This window comes from Rhodamnia argentea, chromosome 6, assembly GCF_020921035.1.
Source record: "Rhodamnia argentea isolate NSW1041297 chromosome 6, ASM2092103v1, whole genome shotgun sequence".
Lineage (NCBI taxonomy): Eukaryota > Viridiplantae > Streptophyta > Magnoliopsida > Myrtales > Myrtaceae > Rhodamnia > Rhodamnia argentea.
The window spans coordinates 7,184,174-7,194,272 of record NC_063155.1 but is presented as its reverse complement, the minus strand read 5'-3'; positions in this window follow the sequence as shown (position 1 = coordinate 7,194,272).

Here is a 10,099-nt window from a genome sequence, read left to right as displayed (position 1 = left end):
AAAATATTGCAAATCAAATGGCAAAGGATAATAATATGCCTGAAATTCATTGACTTTATGTTTCTCACTTTTGTAATCTTGTTTTTTTGAGTACTTTGCAATATTTATGTTTATCATAGGGTGATGGCTTGCCACCGGCAGATGCATTTTTTGATCTAATTAGTATAGGGTGATGGCTTGTTGATATGTACTTTTTCAGGGCGGAATGTCAATATGCACACCGATTGTATGCAGTTTTTACATCCGTGTTACTGGTTCTGATGATTTGAATGTATAAGTACTGGTATACTATGTTTGAGGAGATCCTGCAGATTTTTAGTTGAGAAGTCGGTGCACAAACGAACATTTGAAATGCTTGTACGATGTGTAAATAGGGCTCACAAGTCTCTCATGTAACAAAATTCTCTAATAAACGAAAAAACCCTAGCCACAGTGTAAATAGGGCAAAAAAAAAAAAAAATCCAACCCTCCACGTTGCGAACTAAATCTCCATTTTTTCTCCATTTTTCAAGCCGCACAAAAAATTTGTCAAGTCGGGTGAAAAAAAAAATCAATGTGGTTGAGTTACAAGTCTTATAAGCTTGTACGATGTGTAATTATAAGAGTGTGAAACTATAGGCGGTTACGCAATGAGGAGCTTTTCTTTCATTTTTTTTTTTGGTAATCAATATAAAAGTCACAAGAAATAATAACAAACAAATGATTTAGACAAAATTTGTAAATGTAATACAAATTACTTTTCAAACAATATAAACGATCGTATACTCATGACAAATCGACAAACGAATTAAGAACGAAAATTTTGTTGCTTTTTTTTTTTTTGCTCCATAATAACTATTTGATTATTTTCCCTATTCTTTGCCATCAAATGTGATTATATAATTATTTGATTTAAATGAAAAATTGGGAACGGAAATTTTGTGCAGCTACCAAACGCGTTTTTGTTCTAGGAACAAAAATTTTAAATAGTTACCAAACGCGTTCTAATTCTCAAAAAATCATCTAAGGAACAGAATAAAAAAAAGTGATTTTGATCAGAATCATTTTTTGGGAACAGAATCAACGCCAAACAGGCCCTAAGTCTAGGTGCTCGGGTTGTACTTTCTAACTAAAATGAATTAGCATATCGTCCTACTTGACTAATCTTGCCCCTCTCAACCGAAGTCCCACATTCCGCATTCTGCCTTTTGTGTAGAGTATGGTATGATAACAGGATACGTAATGAGCCAACCCAAAGGGTTGAAAGTAGCTTCCCCGAAATTAGGAAGCATTGCCGTTTGGGCAGGCACAAGAGATAAGTTCTTAGTTTTCTTTGTCGTCTAACTCGGATAGTAAGCTGATAAGGTGTTTCACGACAGGCTTCAAGTCAATTCCGGACAATCGGTGAGGAAAATTTTCCCTCCATGTGCGATAAATATGTGTCCACTCGGGAGATCTGTGATTTAGGAGATGCCCTAACAACTGAACATCATCAGAACATGAGTTTGGGAGGTTGGGCGTCCAATTTCTTCACCTTGCTCAACACAAGAACCACCCTCAACCACCCCATCTTACCCAATCTCTCAGCGAAAATATCCTCTCGACGGTAGCTGCCGCAGTCGCAGCCTCCTGCACCGTCCACTCTAGACCTTGAAATGGGTTGGGGCACACGACACTCCGCGTCGGCAGGAGACGAGGCATAGTCTCGCCTGGGAGAAGATCATCGTCCCGTTCTGCTTGATATCGCCCACGAAATTAGCCGCGGAATCAATTCAGAAGGGACATGACCTCACTCCGGCATATTGTTTATACTCGGGGGCGGTTATATTAGCCTCTAGCTTTCTCCTTTTAAGCAAATACGTCAATGGCAGCAGGCATACTTTGATGAGTTAAGGCAGTGAAGCATTTTTTGGTCTGGCATGCTATTTTACACTGCCCACAAAATTGATACACTTAAAAAATAATGAGCAGAAAAAGAAATGAGGAATTTCAATATATTTTGATACATAGAAAATGTTAGAATTCGGCGCACATTCACAGTAAGGTAAAGTTTAAAACAACGAGAAAAAAATCGAGACATGGGATTTTATCATGATTTCACTCTTAACTAGGGTTACGTCAAGCATGTGATTCCACTATAATTAGCACATCGCAGCTTTCGTTATATTCTTCAATTACAAATGAAAAAGAATAAATATATAACAATAACTAAATAATTATTCATGATACCAAAACCCAAACTACTAACCAAAAATTATTGGCTAAAAAGCGGGACCCATATGCTTTCGGGAGTATGAAACACACCCCAAAAGAAAAGAGTAAAGACTATTTAAAAAAATCAAATCAAATATGCATGATTTAAATGGATATAAAAAAATCAGAAGAAATATCCTAAATATCTCTAGAAGACGTCTAAAATATCTCTAACATCCTCACTCAAACTCATGGTGACTAAGTTACTTTGAGTTTGCATCAATGTCGAATAGTGCTCCAACATGTTACGTGGCATCAAGTTTGGTGGTTCCACAGCAGGGCGGTATGTGAGGCGGTGTCTACCAAATCCAACTTGTTTGAGAACATTGAGTTTGGAAAAGTCGAGAATCGGGGGAATTCGAGCCTGTAGACTTTGCTGTCGAGACAATAACTTAACAAACGCGGCCAATACGGCCGAGCGTGGCTATAACAATCGGAGTAAGTCAGGCACTGCTAAGCGAACATTACTGTACGAAGACGCAGCGTCGAAAAACACCTCTGTAGAAAAGAAAAGCTCGTCTTGGCGACGAGCGTGGCCAACGTTGTAACACGACCATCGTGACGAAACACTCGGGATGAGCACGGTCGAGTGGTGGGGGATTCTTTAATTTGCTACGGGTGCACAGGTAAGCACAGGGTTGCGAATTTCACTAAAAAAAGAGTTTGAATAGAATGATTACAAGTTTTTGGAGATTAAACTTCACAGAATTGTAAAGAGAATTCCAAATTTCAAATTCATTAAAACATTTGAATTTTAGAGGATTCTAAAAAAAAAAAAAAAAGAGGATTCTAAAGTGAAACTTTTGCTTCCTTTTGAAACCCAAATTGAACGGAAGCAACGCAAAGCTCGAGAAATCTTTTCATAAAATTAGAGCCTGAGTAATTAGATCCGGATCTCGAGCCTGCTTACTCTTCAATATGACTCGGCCCTCAAAAACAAAAGAGAATAGGAGTGATTATTGGCCTTACTTGACTCTTCATATTGGTTCGGGAGACCTTCCCTGTCATCCTCCAACTTGGACAAAGTATCTATGCGGAAAGTAATCAGACAAGCCAAGAACAATTATATTAGGAAACAGTTGGAGGAAGCTCAATTATGATCCATCATATGTGACAAGTGAAATATTCAGTTTTTCAACCGTTCTCTCAAATTAGGCATGGTGGCAGTAATTTGGGTTTCAAAAGGAAGCAAAAGTTTCACTTGCTAGCTTGTCTGATTTTCCATTGGCGGTTGAGTCTTTTCTTGTCTGGCCTGTTTTTTCTTTGCAATATTAAGTGGTTCCCTGAAGAAATATCTGGTCCTCCATTGAGTGCAGCGATTTGTGTTGTTCTCATCCCGCTCTTGATTCGTATGGTTCAAACTAGATTAGACTGCGTGAGCAATTTGCGTTAACTGTGTCACTGTTGGAATTAAAAAGTGGGCATCATGAGAGCTGTCTCATGTTCCTTAAAATGGCCATGCTGATTGAGTTGGGGTTTTATTGTGAGACCACATTAACGTTGGTCTATCAGTGAAAATGCATGTGTCTTGGGGTACATTGGAGCATTTAAGCGGAAAGCTTGCGGGTAGTCTGACATTTTCCTTTTTGACTATTTCTGCAGTTTGTGCATGTAAAGCCTCACTGTACATCTGTCTGTTGGTTGATAAATGAAAGAGCTGCTTTGGATTTTTCTTCCTTCTCCCTTTGCTCTTCCTGTTGTTGTTCAGATCTCTTCATCAGGAAAGTCAGATGCCATTGCTAGGGTGAGACCTATTCTCTCTGGTTTAACCATTCTTCCTCCTGACTTTATGTTAACTACTTAGGTTATGTGTATTGGATTTTGTTGTGTATGCAGCAGTGTCTGACAAACTACACATGTTTGAGATATTGGGGCAGGAAGGTCTGCTCAGCTTGATTACATAAAGCTCTGCCTATTTGGACGAATTGTTTATGTTTCTTATGGTCATGCCGTGCTTTAAGATTATATATCTGTCAAGATGTCTATAAATGTCTCTTAACTGTATCCTGGGTGGCCTTCATCAAGGAGTAAATGGTTTTGAGTCCTTTTGTTTGACTAATAAATTGTTACACTAAGTGTTGGATTTACGTTGCAGCAAATGTAAGTTGGTTAACGATCTGCTTTGAGGGAATTCATTTGGTTACCGCAGCAGAGGCAATTTGTATGGGCGTCAAGGCTGGTATTCATCCTTGGATTATCTATGACATTATTTCTAATGCTGCTGCAAACTCATGGTGAGAACATACTTTCTGTGATTTCACTTCAGGCAATCATAAGTGATGTTGTTACCAGGCAGTCAAATCAAACTTCTTGAGTCTTATCTGTTTGCTCTCTCATTTTTCTGTCGTAATTCACGGCACATTGCCCTGAAAATCAGTCAATTCTATATCTTCATCATCAAGGCTGGTATTCATCCTCGGATTATCTATGACGTTATTCGAATGCTGCTGGAAATTCATGGTAAGAACAACATCGATTCACCAGGCAATCAAAGGATCGTTACCAGGGCAAATCACACTCCAAGTCTTATCTGTCGCCGTCATTTTCCGTCGAATCATGGCACATTGCCCTGGGGAGTCATTTTACTTACCCTTTTCAACTATATTTAAAGGGTTGGGATCATCTCAATTGCTTGACTCAATCTACGCATCCTGGATCATGCCACAGTACCAAAAAACAAGAGCGGTAGATCAATCAGCAGCGCGATTCCAAGAGACCTAATCGTGTTTCAAAAGATAGTTCTTAAAACTTGAGGCCAGAAACAGGACCCAAAAGCCAAGTTGTTATCACCTAAAATGTACAAGTATCCCCAGTGCAGGATGCAAACCTCCTGGATTTCTCAGGTTAGTAAGACAGTGGGGATCCATTTTAAGTTGGATATATAGTAAGACAGTGTACAAGTATTCCTCCAGTGCAGGATTTTCAAACCTCCTGGATTTTCTTCAGAAGTTAGTAAGACAGCGGGGATCCATTTTAAGTTGGATATATAGTGTCTTAGCTGGGTCCTTAATCTGTATCTTCGTCATCCATCGTTTCAATTTACACTTTTCTTATATGCTGTTGCAAGTGCTACAGGTTATATCTGTTTCTCCTCTAGCAATTTTCTTCTTGTAGACGTCTAAATTATTTTGATCATATGGAGAAGGATCCTAGTGAAGAGTGTCTTTTATTCCTATTTGGTTATGAGTTGCAGGGTCATCCAATAATTCGTTTTTTTCATGACTGGACGATAATTTGCTGCAAATTGAGTCAGTCAGAAGTCATTCGAGTTGGTTTTAATTGGTCCTGGGGAGGGGGATTTGGCATGGCAACTCACTTCCTGAAGTCGAATTGCTGCATCACCAGATTGGATGCAATTGCTCTCCTCGGCTTCCCACCAGTGGTGAAAAGTCCTTGCTAGCCAGAACGGACCCAGACCTAAGTATGTTACTGTCATCTTATGTTAGCTCTTGATGCATCTGTTTCTATCCATATGCACTGATTTTATCTGTTCAAATTGCTTCTCAGAAATATCCTTACTGTGAGAACGGGAACTTTAAGGTCATGGGGCCATCTTCGAGTATCATCAAATGTGGTGATGTAATTTTAGGAGCTATTAGGGGAAATGACATTAGATGTCTACAAAGTAAAAGATTTTTCACCATGAAGTTGAAGTTTGTATACTCCATTTTAGCATGCCTGTATAGTAACCATTTTGGCTTGTTGTCGTTTGCACATCAAATGATCTGTTGCGAGTCACGGCGGGTTTGATAGTTTTTGTTTGATTCTAAGCCTTCCAAAGCCTTCAGTGGCTGCGTAGCAGTGTACTTTTATTGTGCCCTTCCTGCATGGCATATGCCTTTTGTTGTTCTAAGATACAGAGACTCTTATGTATCCTTTTGTACAAGGTGGATTGCTTACATGAGTTCTAGGAGTTCGGGTTACTCGCCATTGGAATCTCAATATCCATCCAAAATTCATATAGGCTGTACTTGGTGGGCCGGATGTAACTTCACATACACGCGGTCTTCCTCCATTTATAAGCTTCAGTATTCGTGTTGGACATTTTAATATGACATTGTCGGGTTTGGTCCAGTTTATTTCGCATGTCCTGCCTTCCGATTGTCAAATTCTGCGCGTTTGTTCTTAATCCAACTTGCAGGTGTGAGAAGGTGTTAAAGTATCTCACATCGCTTGCTTATGAGATTTATATGCCTTAATATGCACGTGAATTCCCCTTCACCTAAAAGTCTAGGTTCTCGGGTTGGACTTTCTAACTAAAATGAATTTTCTTATCGTCCTAGTCCCGCCACTCCCGACTAGAGTCTCACATCCCGCATTATGCCAATTTAGTCTTAAACCTATCGCATTTGTCCAATCGGCCCAAACTTTCAATTATCTAATTCGCCTGAATCTTTGACAACCGGTCAATTCAATCATAAACCTTTCAATTATGCCAATTTGGTCCTAAGCCTTTTCACGATTTATCAATTTAGTCATCTTGGCAAATTATTGAAATAATAGGTTTAGGACTAAAATGGGAAAATTTCAAAAGATTTAGGGCTAAATCGGCAAAATTTCAAAAGATTTATGACTAAATTGATATAATCGAAACGTTTAAGACTAAATTGGCAAGTTGTCAAAAAGATGAGTTTTTGGTGCAATTGCCCGAGAATTGAGACAGCTATTAGGACTAAATTAGCACAAGTGTAATAGGTTTAGGACTTTTTTGGTGATTTCCCATCTATAAATATGCTTCCGCTCAGGAGATCTGTGATTTAGGAGATGCACTAATAATAGAACATCATAACATGAGGTTGGGCAGTTGGCCGTCCAATTTTTTCACTTTGCTCAACACAAGGAGCACCCTCACCCATCCCATCTTTCCCAATCTCTCAGCAATAACACCCTCTTGGTCGCAACTGGCGCCGTCCACTCTAGAACTCAAAACCGGTAGGGCACACGACCCTCCGCGTGTGTCGGAGATGAAGCATGGTCTGACTTGGGAGAAGAGCATCATCTCGTTCTGCTTGACATTGGCCACGGAATTCGCCGTTGCATCGGTTCAGAAGGGAGATCACCTCCGTCTGGTGTTTTGTTTGTACTCCGGCATCGGTTATATTAGCTTTTGCCTTTCTCTTTGTAAGCAAATACATCAGTAGAAATACTGATGTACATGACGATATCCCTTGCTCTTCAGCACATTAGCGTATTGTTTGTGGCAACCGCCTTCTTCGTCGCCATGACGGTTCCATTCCGTTTTTGGCTCAAGTGCGGCGGTTGGGCCATGTATGCCATTGCGATTTTGGCCACTTTGGCTTGCAGATTCTCATGGACATCTTTAATTCTCTTTATATGTATAAGGGATTTCATGTACCAGCAGATATATTTCAATGTAGTCTTTGGAGCCATCAGACAAGAACCTGCGGGTTTTCAGTAGAATTCATTTCTCTGTTAGGTTAACCACAAGCCTAGGATTGAGAGCTGCTTGGTGTGGCAAAATCACTTCACAGACAGAAACAGGACAATCATGGAAGCAGTTGAAAAAAATGCATTGCATTTCATCACCCCTAGAGCTAATTCTAAAAGAGGGCAGGACCGGGCCAGGACGGGCTGAACCTTTCAAGTTTCAGTTAGCCCCGCTGGTTCGGTTTGGTTCGGTTCGGCCTACAGCAGCTCATACAGAATCTCGCCTGCACTCGATCACGGACCAAGAGCTCAATTTGGTCGACAGATATGCATCGAAATTCGCCTAGCCAAGGAAAATTGAAGCGCAACTCTTCATCTCCCCCAGCACGATTTTGGGGTGCTTTTTGGGCCTGATGGGCCAAGTGCTTGTCCAAATCAGCCCAAAAGGGATTAGAGGCCTATCTTCTTCACGGGCCGGCCAAGCCCATCAACATCGGTTACTTCCCTTCCTCTTGAGATGATGTGCATACAGGACAACTATCCCAGCTTCTACCGTATTTTGGTGCGAAGTAGGTCTTCGCAATTGGGAAAAATACGGTAATGTATTCGCTAGACCTGATCACCGGGCGAGCCGAATGACACGTCTACATAAAACCTAGAGCGGCACGATTGAAAAGACGGCTCTATTTTCGTCCTTATACCTTTCATCGTCTAGTTTTTGGTTATCCATGTCATTCTCGAGCCAACTTAACTAAATCAAACATGGCCAATAAATATGCTGGCGAACACCCGTTTATTTTGTGTTTCTAGCCTAGGCCTAGGCGGACCTACTAAGGTGCCGCTGCTAGGACATGAATCATGATTCGGTCTCGGTACTCACCTCCATGTTATGGTACCCCTCCTCTCAATCTCAAAACAGATTGGTCTACCATGCATCTATGGAGCAGCTTGTCCCAATTGAATCTGATCGAAGGAAAAGAAAACGAGGTTTGCACATCCACATTCCGCAGATTTGATGAATGACAAAACGGATTCTTTCAATGTGTAAAATACAAATTCCAATGGCTTTTTTCCCGACAGTCAAGATGGTGCAGGATGAAGTGCGATGCTTTCAATTCAGCTGAGATAATTCGTCTCGATTTATTATTGTGATAACAACATAAATGGTCTCCGAACTTTGATTAAAAAATGCAATGTCATCCCCGTAGTCTCTGAATTTTAACTTAATGTGTAATATTATCTCCGAACTTTTGATTTGCTCAATGGTACGGTATAAAGAGAGACATTGACGTTGCAAGTTGGCACATTGGTAATGACATTTTGTCAATAGAGTTGTCTTCATACATACATACATACATACATACATACATACATGTAACCCACAATCGGTAGGTTTTACCGCTTGTGGTGTTCAAGGCTTTGTTTGTCTATTTACATATCAACAATTTAATTTATCAGCAATTTAATTCATATACCCCGCAATCGTCAGGTTCTACCGCCTGTGGCTGGTACGCATTTCATTTACTATCAATTTATTTGTATAATTTTTCTTTTATATTATATCCTTACTTCTTATCATTATGCCCTTTTCATAATTTTATGCTTAGAATTTTATTAGAATCGACATACCATGAGCAGATTTGGAACTCTTAGGGAAATAGGGTAGATGAGATGAGGATATTGAAGAATACTTATTGGATATGGTTCCAGGAAGTAAGTATGAAAGATATTCAAGGTTATGAGGAGGGTACTCAAGACCTAGAAGGTGAGAAGAGAAGTTTTGGAGAGAGAGAGAGAGAGAGAGAGAGAGAGAGAGAGAGAGAGAGAGCCTTCTGGATCTGGGACTCTGGATGCTCTCCCTTGTGTTCTCCGAAAATTGATTTTGCCCCTCCCATCGTCTGAGATAGAATATTTGAAGAACATATGAAAGTACTGTGGCTATAGTGTAGCGCTACAGTGTATAGGGATATAAAAAGCCGCTATAGTATACAGTGAATGCTACAGTGTACAATGCTGCTAAAATGTTACGATGCTTATCAAATATTTAATCAGTTATATATATGTATAATTCATTGGTTCTTTGGTGTCTATTTAGCTGATATTCTCTCTCCCTCCTCCTTCCGCCCCCCACCTCACGTGCAACATATCATGTCCCGCAGACAAAAAGCAACCAAAGGATGTTGGTTTGTCGACCTATTCATGTGAGAACTAGTTTCGCACTAACCCTGTTCTTTTTATCGCACATGGTTTCGTGCTTCGATGCTCCTCGTGCATTGATTTAACTATTTGGTCCCTTTGGACTTTCTTCTTGCTGATGAACTTGCCGGTAAAAGAGATCTCTCATACCAAGTTGGACAGATTTCATTCATGTGCTGATGCAGCTATCTCGCTCGGTTTATTGCTGCTAAAGGAGAATTAGTGGTGAGCATGATTTTAGGATAGAACCGAGAATCGGAGAATTGAACGGGTGGAAACTTTC